Genomic DNA, 16,205 nt, shown 5'->3' with positions numbered 1-16,205 from the left:
CTGCAGGCCAATTTGTTCTTGAGCGAATGGTCAGGGGGCCGGAAGATAATTACAAATAATTTGTAGACTGCAAATTGTCCGTAAGAAGCCCAAACATATATAATATTTGACTAATACACAATTTTAAACCTTGCTTATTTGAATACAATCACATATACAGGTAGCGGCCAAAATAATGGAAACACGCGAAAACGAGGGATACAAAGTATATTGTATATCTGAGATGGTACCGCAGGACATGGCTGCTGTTTAAAGGGCTCCTTACCAATTGTGCTATTGTGTGTGTTTTTTCACGTTATTTGTGACTGAAAAGAGCTTCTGGATATCAGGACAGCAATTACTCAACTCGTACTGGACAAAGATTATTTCTTAACGAGATGGACGCGAATGATTTACGACTACATGGATAACATACAGTTGGCTGGGTTTTCGGTGCATCGGCAAAATAGAACACCTGCTTCGGTGAGACAAGGGGTGGGGGTCTGTGTCTATTTGTAAATAAAAGCTGCCGCACAAAATCGAATATTAAGGAAGTCTCGAGGTTTTGATCGCCTGAGATAGAGTATCTCATGATAAGGTGTAGACCAAACTATTTACCAAGAGACACAGGGACAGAAGAAAGTTCTCCCTCGCCCTCCATTTGGCAAATCTGACCATAACTCTATCCTCCTGATTCCTGCTTACAAGCAAAAACTAAAGCAGGTTATACCAGTGACGGATTACCAGGACATTTACATTGAGCATGTGCTGACCAACTGGCAAGTCACTTCACTGACATTTTCAACCTGTCCCTGATCGAGTCTGATATACCAACATGTTTCAAGCAGACCACCAGAGTCCTCCATCCTCAACACAGGGGCCCCTCAGTGGTGCGTGTTTAATCCCATCCTGTACTCCCTCTTCACCTCCTGTACTTCCTCTTCATCAATGATTGCATGGCCAAGCACGACTCCAACGTCATCATTAAGTTTGCCGACGGTACAACAGTGGTGGGCCTGATCACCAACAATGATGAGACAGCCTATAGGGAGGAGGTTAGAGAACTGGCAGTGTGTTGCAAAGATGACAACATTTGCCTCAACGTGATCAAGACAAAGGAGGTGATTGTGGACTACAGGAAAAGGAGGACTGAGCACGCCCCCATTCTCAGCAATGGGGCTGTAGTGGAGCAGGTTGAAAGCTTCATGTTCCTTGGTGTCCACATCTCCAACGAACTATCATTGTCCAAACACACCAAGAGAGTCGTGAAGAGGGCATGACAAAACCTATTCCCCCTCGGGAGACTGAAAATATTTGGTATGGGTTCTCAGATCCTCAAAAAGTTCTACAACTGCACCATCAAGAGCAACCTGACTGGTTGCATCACCCCCTGGTATGGCAACTGCTCGGCCTCTGACCACAAGGCACTACAGAGGGTTGTGGGTACAGCTCAGTACATCACTGGGGCCAAGCTTCCTGCCATCCAGGACCTCTATAACAGGCGGTGTCAGAGAAGGCCCTAAAAATGGCCAAAGTCTCCAGCCACCCTAGTCATAGACTGTTCTCTCTGCTGCCGCACGGCAAGCGGTACCAGAGTGCCAAGTCTAGGTCCAAAAGGCTTCAGCTTCTACCCCCAAGCCATATGACTCCTGAACAGGTAATCAAATGGCTACCCGGACTATTTGCACATTTTCTTTGTCTTGTGTTTATTTTAGTAAATACTTTCTTAAAACATATTTTTCCTGTTTACCTGTTAAGGCTACCCCAGAATACTGCCCCTTCTGGAGGAATTCGGCACCCATATAAACCATGATAAATTTTTGTCAAAAGTTGCTAATATATGCATATAAAAATTATTATCGAATAGGAAACACTCTAAAGCTTATAAAACCGTTTAAATTTTGTCTCTATGTAAAGCAGAAGTCTCAGGGCATGCATTCTCCCAAAGTCTCTCTTGTAATGGGAAAAGTTGCCACCACTTTGACGTCATCGTATACACACTTCCCAAGCCGTTATAACCATGGAAACAGTTTCTACGTCTTCAGCGTGAAGCCTGCTTTCGATGAGGCGTGTAACTGTGAGAATCGCGCGCTCACGAGACGTTCAGCGTGCCCAAACGTCCCGGTGACGCAAAAAAAAAGTTTCACCAATGGGAGCTGGGAAATTTCTCTCTCTTTCCCTCAGGATGGACTGAACAACGTGTGCTTCTCTGTTCGCCCTCACGATTGCTGTAGACCTTTATAACATGTTAAGGCTTAATTATAAACATAGTTTGACAAGTTTACTCGAAATATAATGTATACTTTCGACGTTTTGGTGCGCATCCACTTGAAATTTGCATACATTTCGACCGAAAAGTGTCTAGTTTGAGAACGGAAAGACACAGACTTGAAAACTGAACGCTAACTTGGTGAGTATTAACCCTTCCAGGTCTTCTGAAGGAAGAACAGCCATGGTAAGGGAATATTTATGTCTTCATTTTGGGTTTCTGTCGACTCCAAGATAGAGGAGTCAGTATGCTAAATGAGAGCGCCGACTCTCTATTATAGCCTAGTGAACGCCAAATGTAACGTTAAAAATAATTGTAACATAGCGATTGCATTTAGAAGAAGTTTATCTTGCCATACATATTTAAAACATGCATATTTAGTCAAAGTTTATGATGTGTATTCCTTGTTAGCTGACGTTATCTGCCGGAGCTATTTTATTTCTCCTGACATTGCAGTAGCATTTTTGAACGATGCATAATTGTAAACAGAGATTTATGGATATATATTGCATATTATTGAAAAAAAAATGAATGAACTGTGTAACATGTTATATTACTGTCATCTGATGAAGATTTCAAAAGGTTAGTGAAATGATTTTTCTTTTAATCCTGCGTTTGTTGATTGCATATTTTTTCCTACTTGGCTAAGCTAATGAGGTATGTATGCAGTGGTGGTTGGACATAAATATGTGCTATGTTTTCGCCGTAAAACATTTTAGAAATCTGACTTGCTGGGTAGATAAATAACTTCTTTATCTTTCATTTGAGCCATTTTTCAAGCGATTCTGTGGAGGTTAAATATTTTTAGGATTATTTCTTGCGTTCCCTGCGCCACATTACAGCTCAGGGGGGGGGGGAGTTCCCAAAGGGGAACTAGTAGCTCTAACTCTGCATTGTTGGTTAAGGGCTTGTAAGCACTTCACTGTAAGATCGACACCTGTTGTATTCGGCACGTGACAAATAACATTTATTTGATTTGATTGAAAGTAGGTTCTTCCACACAGGTGTGGTTCCTGAGTTAACTAAGCAATTAACATGCCATTATGTATTAACATGCTGGGTAGAACATTATTTTGGCTACCATGGCTATGGGAACACAATAGGAAGTCAATGGTTTGAATGAATGGTCTTGATGAGCATGAAAATGAAAATGATGTAAACCATATGCCATGGTCTTCTCTGTCACCAGATCTCAACCCAATTGAACACTTGAGTTTCTGGAGCAGCGCCTGAGACAGCATTTTACACCACCGTCAACAAAACACCAAATTATGGGAATTTCCCATGGAAGAATGGTGACGCATCCCTTCAGTAGAGTTCCAGACACTTGTCAAGGTGCAGTGAAGCTGTTATGGCTTGTGGTGGCCCACCATTCCATTAAGACACTTTATGATTCCTTTATTTTGGAAGTTTTGGAAGCAGACGACACAGTTCTGTATATACATCTGACCCTTCTTTGGACACAGCGTTAGCAAACCTCCAAACGAGCTGCAATGCCATACAACACTCCTTCCTGGCCTACAACTGCTTTTAAATACCAGTAAAACTAAATGCATGCTCTTCAACCAATTGCTGCCCGCACCCACCCGCCAGACTAGCATCAGTACTCTGGACGTTCTGAATTAGAATATGTGGACAACTACAAATACCTAGGTGTCTAGTTAGACTGTGAACTCTCCTTGCAGACTCACATTAAGCATCTCCAATCCAAAATTAAATCTAGAATCGGCTTCCTATTTTGCAACAAAGCCTCCTTCACTCATGTTGCCAAACATACCCTCATAAAACTGACTATCCTACCGATCCTAGCCTCCAACAGTCTACTCAGCAAATTAGATGTAGTCTATCACAGTGCCATCCGTTTTGTCACCAAAGCCCCATATACTACCCACCACTGCGACTTGTATGCTCTCGTTGGCTGGCCCTCGCTACATATTTGTTGCCAAACCCACTGGCTCCAGGTCATCTATAAGTCTTGGCTAGGTAAAGCCCCGTCTTATCACATCTCACTGGTCACCATAGCAACACCCACCCGTAGGACGCGCTCCAGCAGGTATATTTCACTGGTCATCCCCAAAGCCAATACCACCTTTGGCCAACTGTCCTTCTAGTTCTCTGCTGCCAATGACTGGAACAATCACTGAAGCTGGAGTCTTGTATCTCCCTCTCTAACTTTAAGCATCAGCTGTCAGAGCAGCTTACCGATCACTGTACCTGTACAGTCGTGGACAAAAGTTTGAGAATGACACAAATATTAATTTTCACAAAGTTTGCTGCTTCAGTGTCTTTAGATATTTTTGTCAGATGTTACTATGTAATACTGAAGCATTTCACAAGTGTCAAAAGCTTTTATTGACAATTACATGAAGTTGATGCAACGAGTCAATATTTGCAGTGTTGACCCTTCTTTTTCAAGACCTCTGCAATCCGCCCTGGCATGCTGTCAATTAACTTCTGGGCCACTGATGGCAGCCCATTCTTGCATAATTAATACTTGGAGTATGTCAGAATTTGTGGATTTTTGTTTGTCCACCCGCCTCTTGAGGATTGACCACAAGTTCTCCATGTGATTAAGGTCTGGGGAGTTTCCTGGCCATGGACCCAAAATATCGATGTTTTGTTTCCCGAGCCAACTAGTTATCACTTTTGCCTTATGGCAAGGTGCTCCATCATGCTGGAAAAGGCATTGTTTGTCACCAAACTATTCCTGGATGGTTGGAAGAAGTTGCTCTCAGAGGATGTTTTGGTACCATTCTTTATTCATGGCTGTGTTGTTAGGCAAAATTGTGAGTGAGCCCCTTCCCTTGGCTGAGAAGCAACCCTACGATGAATGGTCTCAGGATGCTTTACTGTTGGCATGACACAGGACTGATTGTAGAGCTCGTCTGGTCTTCTCCAGACAAGCTTTTTCCGGATACTCCAAAAAATCGGAAAGGGGATTCATCAGAGAAAATAACTTTTCCCCAGTCCTCAGCAGTCCAATCCCTGTACCTTTTGCAGAATATCAGTCTGTCCCTGATGTTTTTCCTGGAGAGAAATGGCTTCTTTGCTGCCCTTCTTGACACCAGGCCATCCTCCAAAAGTCTTTGCCTCACTCTGCGTGCAGATGCACTCACAGCTGCCTGCTGTCATTCCTGAGCAAGCTCTGTACTGGTGGTGCCCCAGCTGAATCAACTTTAGGAGACGGTCCTGGCACTTGCTGGACTTTCTTGGGCACCCTGAAGCCTTCTTCACAAAAATTGAACCGCTCTTCTTGAAGTTCTTGATGATCCGATAAATGGTTGATTTAGGTGCAGTCTTACTGGCAGCAATATCCTTGCCTGTGAAGCCCTTTTTGTGCAAAGCAATGAGGACGGCACATGTTTCATTGCAGGTAACCATGATTGACAGAGGAAGAACAATGATTCCAAGCACCACCCTCCTTTTGAAGCTTCAAGTCTGTTATTCGAACTCAATCAGCATGACAGAGTGATCTCCAGCATTGTCCTCGTCAACACTCACATATGTGTTAACGTGAGAATCACTGACATGATGTCAGCTGGTCCTTTTCTAGCAGGGCTGAAATGCAGTGTAAATGTTTTTGGGGGATTCAGTTCATTTGCATGGCAAAGAGGGACTTTGCAATTAATTACAATTCATCTGATCACTCTTCATAACATTCTGGAGTATATGCAAATTACCATCATACAAACTGAGGCAGCATACTTTGTGAAAATTCATATTTGTGTCATTCTCAAAACTTTTGGCCACGACTGTACACAGCCCATCTGTAAATAGCATACCCAACTACCTCATCCCCATATTGTTATTTATTTTTGGCTATTTTGCACCCCAGTATCTCTACTTGCCCATCATCATCTGCACATCTATCACTCCAGTGTTAATCCTAAATTGTAATTATTTCACCACTATGGCCTATTTATTGCCTTTACCTACCTCCCTAATCTTACTACATTTGCACACACTGTACATAGACTAACAATTAAATTTAAAAAACGTTACCTGTATCTCTGTTATGAGTAGGAATACTTTGGAACAGATTTCCAAAATTAAAATCCCTTGGAGCTGATTTGCTGTCCAAAAATCCAATTGTATTTATTTATTTTTAACTTTGGGGTAGAGGTCGACCGATTTATCGAAATGGCTGATTAATTAGGGCCGATTTCAAGTTTTCATAACAATCGGAAATCGGTATTTTTGGGTGCCGATTTGCCGATAAAAGAAAAAAATGTAATACCTTTATTTAACTAGGCAAGTCAGTTAAGAACACATTCTTATTTTCAATGACGGCCTAGGAATGGTGGGTTAACTGCCTTGTTCACCTTGTCAGCTTGGGGGATCCAATCTTGCAGTTAACTAGTCCAACGCAATAACAACCTGCCTCTCTCTCGTTGCACTCCACAAGGAGACTGCATGTTACGCGAATGCAGTAAGCCAAGGTAAGTTGCTAGCTAGCATTAAACTTATCTTATAAAAAACAATCAATCATAATCACTAGTTAACTACACATGGTTGATGACATTACTAGATATTATCTAGCGTGTCCTGCGTTGCATATAATCTGACTGAGCATACAAGTATCTAAGTATCTGACTGAGCGGAGGTAGGCAGAAGCAGGCGCGTAAACACTCATTCAAACAGCACTTTTGTGCGTTTTGCCAGCAGCTCTTCGTAGTGCGTCAAGCATTGCGCTGTTTATGACTTCAAGCCTATCAACTCCGGAGATGCTGGTGTAACCCAAGTGAAATGGCTGGCTAGTTAGCGCGCGCTAACTAGAGGAACGGAAGCTATACTGTTACACTGGCAATACTAAAGTGCCTTTAAGAACATCCAATAGTAAAATGGTATAGAGGGAAATAGTCCTATAATTCCTATAATAACTACAACCTAAAACTTCTTACCTGGGAATATTGAAGACTCATGTTAAAAGGAACCACCAGCTTTCATATGTTCTCATGTTCTGAGCAAGGAACTGAAACGTTAGCTTTCTTTCATAGCACATATTGCACTTTTACATTCAACTCCAACACTTTGTTTTTGCATTATTTAAACCAAATTGAACATGTTTCATTATTTACTTAAGGCTAAATAGATTTTATTGATGTATTATATTAAGTTAAAATAGGTGTTTCATTCAGTATTGTTGTAATTGTCATTATTACAAATAAAATAAAACATCGGTCGATTAATCCGCATCGGCTTTTTTGGTCCTCCAATAATCGGTTATCGGCGTTGAAAAATCATAATCGGTCGACCTCTAGTGGGGGGGGGGGGGGGGGGGGCACATAAAATCACCCGCGAGCCAAATTGTTGGCGGGAAAAAATGTTGCAAGTATGGCTAAATGAAACTCATGCAGGCCGTATTTCAAAAACCCAAACCGCCCATTCTTTCTGTGGTCGGTTGTGTGTGAAGAGCCTGCAGGCTACTAGAAAAGCACAGCAGGTCCTGCCTGAGGCCTTACACACAGGAAAAAAGGTATTTCAGGGTCCACACACCCACACAGAGAAGAGGAGAAGAGGGGGAGACTAATCTAAGACCCCGCTCCCCCCATCCCTCCTCTGAGGTTTCCGACACGAGACACTCTAAATTTGTGACCTGCATTTCGTAATGTGTTGAAATTGGAAAGCAATCCGTGAAGAGAGGAAGAAGCAAGAATTTAAAAGAAAAACCACACACGGGAGCCTGATCTTGCGTAGAGCCAGTACACTCAAAATAGCCTCATCTGCTTAAGAACATTAATGGGGTTTTATGTAACCTCATCTGCTTGCTTGTTTGCTTTGCTGGTGTCCTTGTTGATGGAAGGAGAATTCAGAGTGTGTCACAAGGAGCTGCACTTGAAACATTCTTTATCCTCTCTGTCTCTTAACTGTTATTCATTATCACAACAAAATGATACTCTGTGTCAGAAGCATGTTCTGGCATAACCTTCAGCTTAAACACAGGATGAGCAAAATGTGGAATCTTTCTCAAGTGTTAAATTACTATTCTGCGGTAGATAGTAATGGAACTCTCTGACAAAACCGGTTGCTTTTTCATGGTAATTTTCTAAGAATGCATGCAGTCTTCCATAGTAATAAGCTGGCAGAATATTTGACCAATCTATCTTCACTAAAATTGTGTCAGCCTTGATAGTGCAACACAAGCGTACATTCATGAAAAGTTCTTCTTATGACTGCCATTCACATAATTGGCATGTTTGGCAACATCTTAGTCGTGGTTGTATAGTAATGCACTCTAATGCCGTATAATCACCACACATCATCACTGCAGCTGCCCAATACAGTACAACATCAATTAATTTAATTCACTCAACCAATTCAGACACAGCCGTGGGGTGTGAAGATGACGCACAGCAGGTATCTTTCACAAATGAGGAATATTTTCCCAAGCATAACACTTCTGTGTTAAGCAATGCCCACTTCATAAACCATTTGAATAAGTGCATGGTTGGTAAAAAGAAAAAAGAAAAGTAAGGGTGACAAAATGATGGAGACTTTGTGGTCTTTGTTATCCCTATATCCCAAGTTGTTGTAGTACCTATATATTCATTGTCCTTCCTTATCCCCTGATTGGAAAAAGATCCAGAAGCATGATTAAGTCTCTGCCCAAAGCCCCAACACATTGCAGTTTGGGGTGGTAAGAGAGAGAGAGATATTTGGTATTTTTTCTATTTTTACAACAGGCCTCACTGTGGCACAGTGTGAAGTAAATCTCCCCAAAGCCTTGGGTTGGCACGGATATACTGTATACATAGGGGTCATGGGCAGGTTGGCAAGGAGATGTATCCAGAGGTCATGGGCAGGTTGGCATGGAGATGTATCCAGGGGTCATGGGCAGGTTGGCATGCAGATATATCCAGGGGTCATTGACTCATTATTCCCATATATCACTCTCTTCCTCTCCAAAGCAAAGTGGGCAGGAGTGAGTGTGCATGTGTTTAAAAATGTATACTTTTAAAAGTGCAATTGGCAGTTTAAAGGTTCAATACTGCGATTTTTCAATTTTCCCTCATATTTCAACAGTGTCTCCTGAAAACTCTGAATGAGACACTTATCTGCTGGCTTTGAAAAAAATAACTTCTGCTCATCTCAATTTGGGTGGAGTAGAATGGAAATCTCCACTCGTGATGTCAAAAGCCTGAGAAGAACCCATCCCAGAGGGGATTTTTGCTGAATCAGAAAATGATGATCTGTCAATCACGCTCAAACCATAATTAGAAAGAATGTCTGAGCTGCAGCAAGTAAAGGGTAAAGAATCTTCTGTCACTCACAAGCTGCACCTCTAGCAAATAGATCTCAAGGCACATACCACTCATGAATTTGAGTACAAACCAGGGGTTAGAATCGGTTCAGGGAACAGAACCAAGAACTGGAACAGAAAGTGATCCAAAGAACAGAAATGGAACCGGGAACGAAAGTGATCCATACAAAAAAAACACAACAAAGCGCCTTTGCAAAGCCTTCACTCTGTCACTCAGAAACATATTCCGGTGTCTGCCTGCAAGCTGAAAATCTTTGCCAGTGTTTGTGCATGTTTAGGCTACTTGCCCCTCCCCCTCCAATGCACAGGCTACTGTACTAACATTACAAGCTTTATTCAGAAAATAGAGAAAGAGATTTTAAATTAGCTAGAGAAGAATGGATTACCTTTTTCAAACTTAGTTAAGGATACTATACTACTATAGGTCAAGTTATAACGTTTCACGTTGGATTTATTAACTACAAATAGGTAAGACTTTTCATTCTGGTGTCAGTCTACACACACAAGCGTGTTAGCTAGCTAGCTCAAGCTTGTTAGCTAACTAGCTCAAAGGATTTAAAATTCCTCAATAGAAGCCACTCCTCCTAGGTACAATTCTGTGGTTCTAATTCAGAGAATGCATGTCATAACAAGATGCACAGCGCATCAAGCCTCCTCCCCAACCCTCTCTCTCTCTCTCTCTCTCTTCTCATCCACTACATTTCAGTCACATCTTGCGCCATAGGCTACACTTATCTGTCCATCACGCATGTAAACAACTAGCTTGCCTGCTCTATCCGTACTGATTGGTGAAGTAATTTAATGAGCTAAATGTAACAAACTGTCGATTTCATAGGTTAAAAAAGAAACAGAAAGGATCAATATAAACCTGTACTTTTTTTTGATTAGAACCGATTCAGAACTTTATTTTGCTAGTCAGAACAGTGGAACAAAAATAATTTTGGGATCCACCCTGGCACGAACGAACGAACGAACGCACTCACACACACACACTCCCCCAACAAACATCTGAGTTACACATAGCCCAGAGTGAGTACTACAGTGCAGAGTGGAGAGGAGAGGAGAGGAAGGAAAACACAGGAAGCCAGCCTTCTGCCCTCAGTCAGTTATTCAACAGAGCAGAACAGTGGAGTAGGCATGGGGGAGTCCAACTCATGACCTAAAAGTGCTGTGTCCAGCAGAGGCTGTTGTCACCTCTGACTTCATATGATTCGCTCTGGTTCACTTCAGTGAAACTGACTGCAGTTTTCTATGGGAAAATGGAACCTATATGCCAACCATGAGTAAAGCTATCACCAAAATAACTGTCACACTCTACGGGCTGAGAAGTTTTTTTTAAAGGTAGCTACTGAGTTAGCACATAACGTTCTGAGAACCATATGTTTCATAACGTATGGTGAGAGTGTGGTTGTGGTTATGGTTATTTTGCTACAACCTTTCCACAACTTTCTGGGAATGGTGCAGGATAGTTGCTTGACTTTGGAACATTCTCTGCACATTTAAGTAACTTGACAAAAAATATATTTTTTCTTGGTATTTCATTACTTTAACAGAACTTTTCCTAAAAGTTCAGACATGGTTACGTTGTATTTCAATTTGGTAACGTTTAAGGAATGTAAAATCGTGAATGTACTCAAATAGTTCAGAGAATGTTAAGAACCAATGTCCTACTGTAGGAATTTCAGTACTTAGGAAATCATGTTCCTTCAGGTTTCCTCAAGGTTCTATTTAAAGTAATGTTTTCAAATTGTTTCCGAGAACGTTAAGAACACCTTCCATAAAAACCACAAGAGAACATTCGAAGAATGTTACTTAAAAAAATATGCATTGCGTTTTCAGCATCAACAAAACTCTCTCTATCCTGTTCAGGTTGCATCCTATGAAATGGGGTCTGTTTGAATAGACTAAACTGAAAAGTTTTGAATACGTAAAAAACATGGCGTGCAAGCTCCATCCTGGTGGCGCAGTGGACTAATTCCATGTATAGAGAACAGAAGATTATAGGTTTGAATCTCACTGATGCCGAGTCACAATAAAAAAAAAAATTAATAACCTATCATTTCCATTCTAAGAGTGTTTTTTAATAAAACATCCCATAAAAACTTTCAAGGAACCAAAGTAAAATGTTCTTCGAACCTGCCTTCAACCTAAAAAACCAGAACAGGCTAAATGTTCACTTCTGTTCTCAGAACATTTAAAAAATGTTTTACCCGTCAGGAAACCTACTGTATGGCTTCGTTCCCACAACTTCCAACGAACCAAATGTGGTAGCAGGTAGAGCTTTCTCGCAGGCTTTGGAAAGACTGTGTGAAATACCATTGCTAATATTTGTCTCCCTCGTGATGGACTGAGTGTACCAATTCTGCTCCTTGAAAACTTGTAATAATAGACAAGATCCTGCAACCATAGAGAGGTAAATACCTGTCTATTTATGGAAAAAATTGCCCTGATTAACTCCTTGGTCATATCTCAGTTTACTCACTTACTTATGGAGCTGCCTACTCCTGATGATTCGTTTTTCAAATCATTTAAGCAAAAAATATTTTGCTTTATCTGGGACACTAAACCAGACAAAATAAAGCGTGCCTATCTATACAATGAATATGAATTGGTAGGTTGAGATGATTAAATATAAAAGCACTAAACCTCTCTCTAAAAGCTTCACTTTCTCAAAAGTTTTATTTGAACTCTAAATGGTTCTCAAGTAGATTACTAAGAAAAGCTCATCCATTGTTTAAAAATAGACTTTTTGCCTTTTTTTGACGTTTAATTGAAAATAATACTTTTTTCAAAGTATCTCTCTTTTTCAAACAATCATTGCAGAGCTGGCTACAATTTTCGATGTACCGATTCCATGGTACAGGGTGTATGAGTTGATATATAAAATGACGCAAGATTCAAGACTTTGTGCTTTTCAGCTAAAATTATTATGTAGAATTCTTGCCACCAAAAAAGTGTTTAATACTTGGGGCATAAACTCATCGAATCTCTGCAGATTTTGTTGTGAGGATACCGAATCAATAGACCATTTATTTTGGTATTGCCCTCAGGTAGCCTGTTTCTGGTCTCAGGTTCAGGAATGGTTGAAAATGCATAGCATTGATCTAAAATTGATCCTAGAAATAGTACTGTTAGGAGATCTGGAGAGACCAGGTCAGTCATTTACTAATATACTAATATTTTTAGTAAAAGTATTTATCTTCCACTTGCAATCTGTGGATTCTATTCGATAAGATAGTAGATTGAAATTGTACGTTGAACATCACAGCATAGTTGAATGATATATATTGCATAGAATTCCGAAGAGGGTGGCCAGAAGAGATAGGTGGGATGGGCTGAGGGAAGCTGAGGGTTGGGATGTGGAATCAGAGACAAATGGGAGTGGAGTTGCTGTGCAGGAGATAGAATGATGGGCAAAGATAAAAGTCCAAAATAAAGTCAAAATAAAACAAAAAGTAAGTTTGAATGACACCGAGGGGCAGTGTTTTTACAGCTAATGCCAGTTTGCCTGAGGCTGATTCCGTGCACATGCATATACACACACTCTCATTCAAATATACACATACACGGACACACGCACATGTAATAGTGCCAGACATGCACACAAACATATACATTTGGCATTGCTGTTAGTTGTCCTTAGTTTTGTTTTTTCTTGCATTGTTGTTTGCTGTTTTCTTTTGTCTTTTTCTTTTTTCTCATTAGTTCATTTTCTTGGTTGTTGGTGTATTGGGGGGGGTTCTTTGGGGTGGGGAATGGAATTCATTGTATTTTTTCTTTTTTCTTGGGGGGGACTGTGGCAGGGGTATCGGATGTTTGAGGGACAGATATTGGGGAACTGTGTGTGTGGGGGGGGGGGGGTTGTTTTGGAGGGTTCGGGTCCCTGCATTTTTGGCCTGGTGTCGACGTGCCCTTGAGCAGGGCGTTGACCCTGGATGATTCTGTGTGTCGCTCAGAACAGGAGTCTGTTGGATGACTTGCGGCTTCACTGCAAGTATATTGTCTGTTTTGGATATTCAATAAAAATAATAAAAAATTCTGCTCCTTGATTCATCATCAGGCAAACTTGGGTTTCAACTGACCCTGACTAAGTTACGGTCCTGTTGCACATCCTCATTTAGGGGAGTTTTATTTGGCCGTTCTATTATCCACAATCACAGGGTGTGCCCTGTCCTGATCACTTTGACTTTTCTGCAGTTTTCTTATTGCAGACAGGGGGTGAAACGAGTGAGGGTCTGTTTTAAGTGTGAAAATGGTTAAGTCGACAGAATATCGAACAGAGAAGGGTAAAATCAACTTACACAAAGCAATGGAAATAGAACTAGAACAATAGAACACATTTTGTAGGCACGATTATGTTGGCAGCAGAGCAGTGTTCATTTTATGAGCAAAGCCCCTGACAGCTTAGCCTAAAATTGTAAACAATGAACAATACATGGTATTACAACATGCCACCATAGCCCTGCTCCTATTCTGCAGTTGCCAGAAGGGTTGAAACATAATCTAATTCTGACTGTGTCACGCCCTGACCATAGAGAGCCCTTGTTTCTCTATGGTGTAGTAGGTCAGGGCGTGACTAGGGGGAATTCTAGTTTATAATTTCTGTTGTGTTCTAGTTTATATTTCCTATGTTGGTGTTTTGTATGATTCCCAATTAGAGGCAGCTGGTAATCGTTGTCTCTAATTGGGGATCATATTTAAGTAGCTATTTTTCCCGCCTGTGTTTGTTGGGATATTATTTTGTATTTGTGCATGTGCACCACATAGTCATGTTCCCTTGTTCATTTATTTGATTTGTTGTTTTGGCTTAAGTTTCACTTTGGAATAAATATGTGGAACTCAATATCCGCTGCACCTTGGTCCCGCTCTTACGACAACCATGACAGACTGTCCATAGTTAGTACGTGTGATTATTATATTAATCTATTCCTATTGGTTTCCCTTTAAACAAACTACAACTTTGGTATTAATGAAGCTTTTATAAACCATGTACAGTATACAACATGCATTGATGCTTCAGAAACCACTAACAATAATCTTCAATAATGGAATTGTACACTACCATTCAAAAGTTTGGGGTCACTTAGAAATGTCCTTGTTTTTGAAAGAAAATCTATTTTTTTGTCCATTAAAATAACATCAAATTGATCAGAAATACAATGTAGACATTGTTAATGTTGTAAATGACTTAGGTTTAGGTATGCTTAACTGGCAGTAAGGGAGTCAGATTGGGTAGCCAAAGGAGCCTTTTATTTCGACGAACAAAACACACGGTACTAAGAACACTAAACACAATATGGGTTGACATAACCCAGCGCAAACCACATACACGAAACAACAAACAATTCCACACACAGACATAACAGAGGGTATAAACAGAGGGTTATATACACGTCTAATACTGAGGGAATGGAAGCCAGGTGTGTAGGAAAACAAGACAAATGGAAAAATGAAAGGTGGATCGGCAATGGCTAGAAAACCGGTAACGTCAACCGCCGAACATCGCCCGAACAAGGAGAGGAACCGACTTCGGCGGAAGTCGTGACAGCGGGAAATATCTGCTGGCCTTCTAGGCAGAGTTCCTCTGCCCAGTGTCTGTGTTCTTTTGCCCATCTTAATCTTTTATTTTTATTGGCCAGTCTGAGATATGGCTTTGTCTTTGCAACTCTGCCTCTTCACTGTTGACGTTGAGCCTGGTGTTTTGCGGGTACTATTTAATGAAGCTGCCAGTTGAGGACTTGTGAGGCATCTGTTTCTCAAACTAGACACTCTAATGTACTTATCCTCTCAGTTGCGCACTGGGGCCTCCCACTTCTCTTTCTATTCTGGTTAGAGCCAGTTTGCGCCATTCTGTGAAGGGAGTAGTACACAGCATTGTATGAGATCTTCAGTTTCTTGGCAATTTCTCGCTTGGAATAGCCTTCATTTCTCAGAACAAGAATAGACTGACGAGTTTCAGAAGAAAGTCATTTGTTTCTGGCCATTTTGAGCCTATAATTGAACCTACAAATGCTGATGCTCCAGATACTCAACTAGTCTAAAGAAGGCCAGTTTTATTGCTTCTTTAATCAGAACAACAGTTTTCAGCTGTGCAAACATAATTGCAAAAGGGTTTTCTAATGATCAATTAGCCTTTCAAAATGATAAACTTGGAGTAGCTAACACAACGTGCCATTGGAACACAGGAGTGATGGTTGCTGATAATGGGCCTCTGTACGCCTATGTAGATATTCCATTCACAATCAGCCGTTTCCAGCTATAAAAGTAATTTACAACATTAACCATGTCTACAATGTATTTCTGATCAATTTGATGTTATTTTAATCAACAAAAAACGTGCTTTTCTTTCAAAAACAATGACATTTCTAAGTGACCCCAAACTTTTGAACGGTAGTGTACATGTCAAAATGCAATTGCTAAGATGAAAGGGGTCAACAGGGAAATGGTTCTTGATCTTCTATCGAGTTCCTTTTGACTGTGAATGAAAGTGGATTGTATTGGTGTGGGGATGGCTACCTGACTATCTGTCTAATGGAGTTCACCAGATAACACTGGCCCAACTGGTTTTACATCTGATACACTGGCTGGCAGCAGGCCTGCAATCAAGGCAGAGTGACTGACACAATGTTGTTTTCCATTCTTTCCATTCTTGTTTTCCATGAGTGGGATGAGTGTACAAGTGTACACTTTGGACAG

General features: G+C 40.9%; 1 protein-coding gene across 1 annotated transcript in view; it reads right to left on the bottom strand.

Moving 5' to 3' along the window:
• Positions 1–16,205, bottom strand: part of LOC115104025 (corticotropin-releasing factor receptor 1-like) — a 164,294-nt gene that overhangs the window by 103,996 nt on the left and 44,093 nt on the right. The window lies entirely within an intron of this gene.

This window comes from Oncorhynchus nerka, linkage group LG21 (assembly GCF_034236695.1).
Source record: "Oncorhynchus nerka isolate Pitt River linkage group LG21, Oner_Uvic_2.0, whole genome shotgun sequence".
Lineage (NCBI taxonomy): Eukaryota > Metazoa > Chordata > Actinopteri > Salmoniformes > Salmonidae > Oncorhynchus > Oncorhynchus nerka.
Note: the sequence above shows the minus strand (reverse complement) of the source record. Positions and strands in the feature narration are given on the sequence as shown.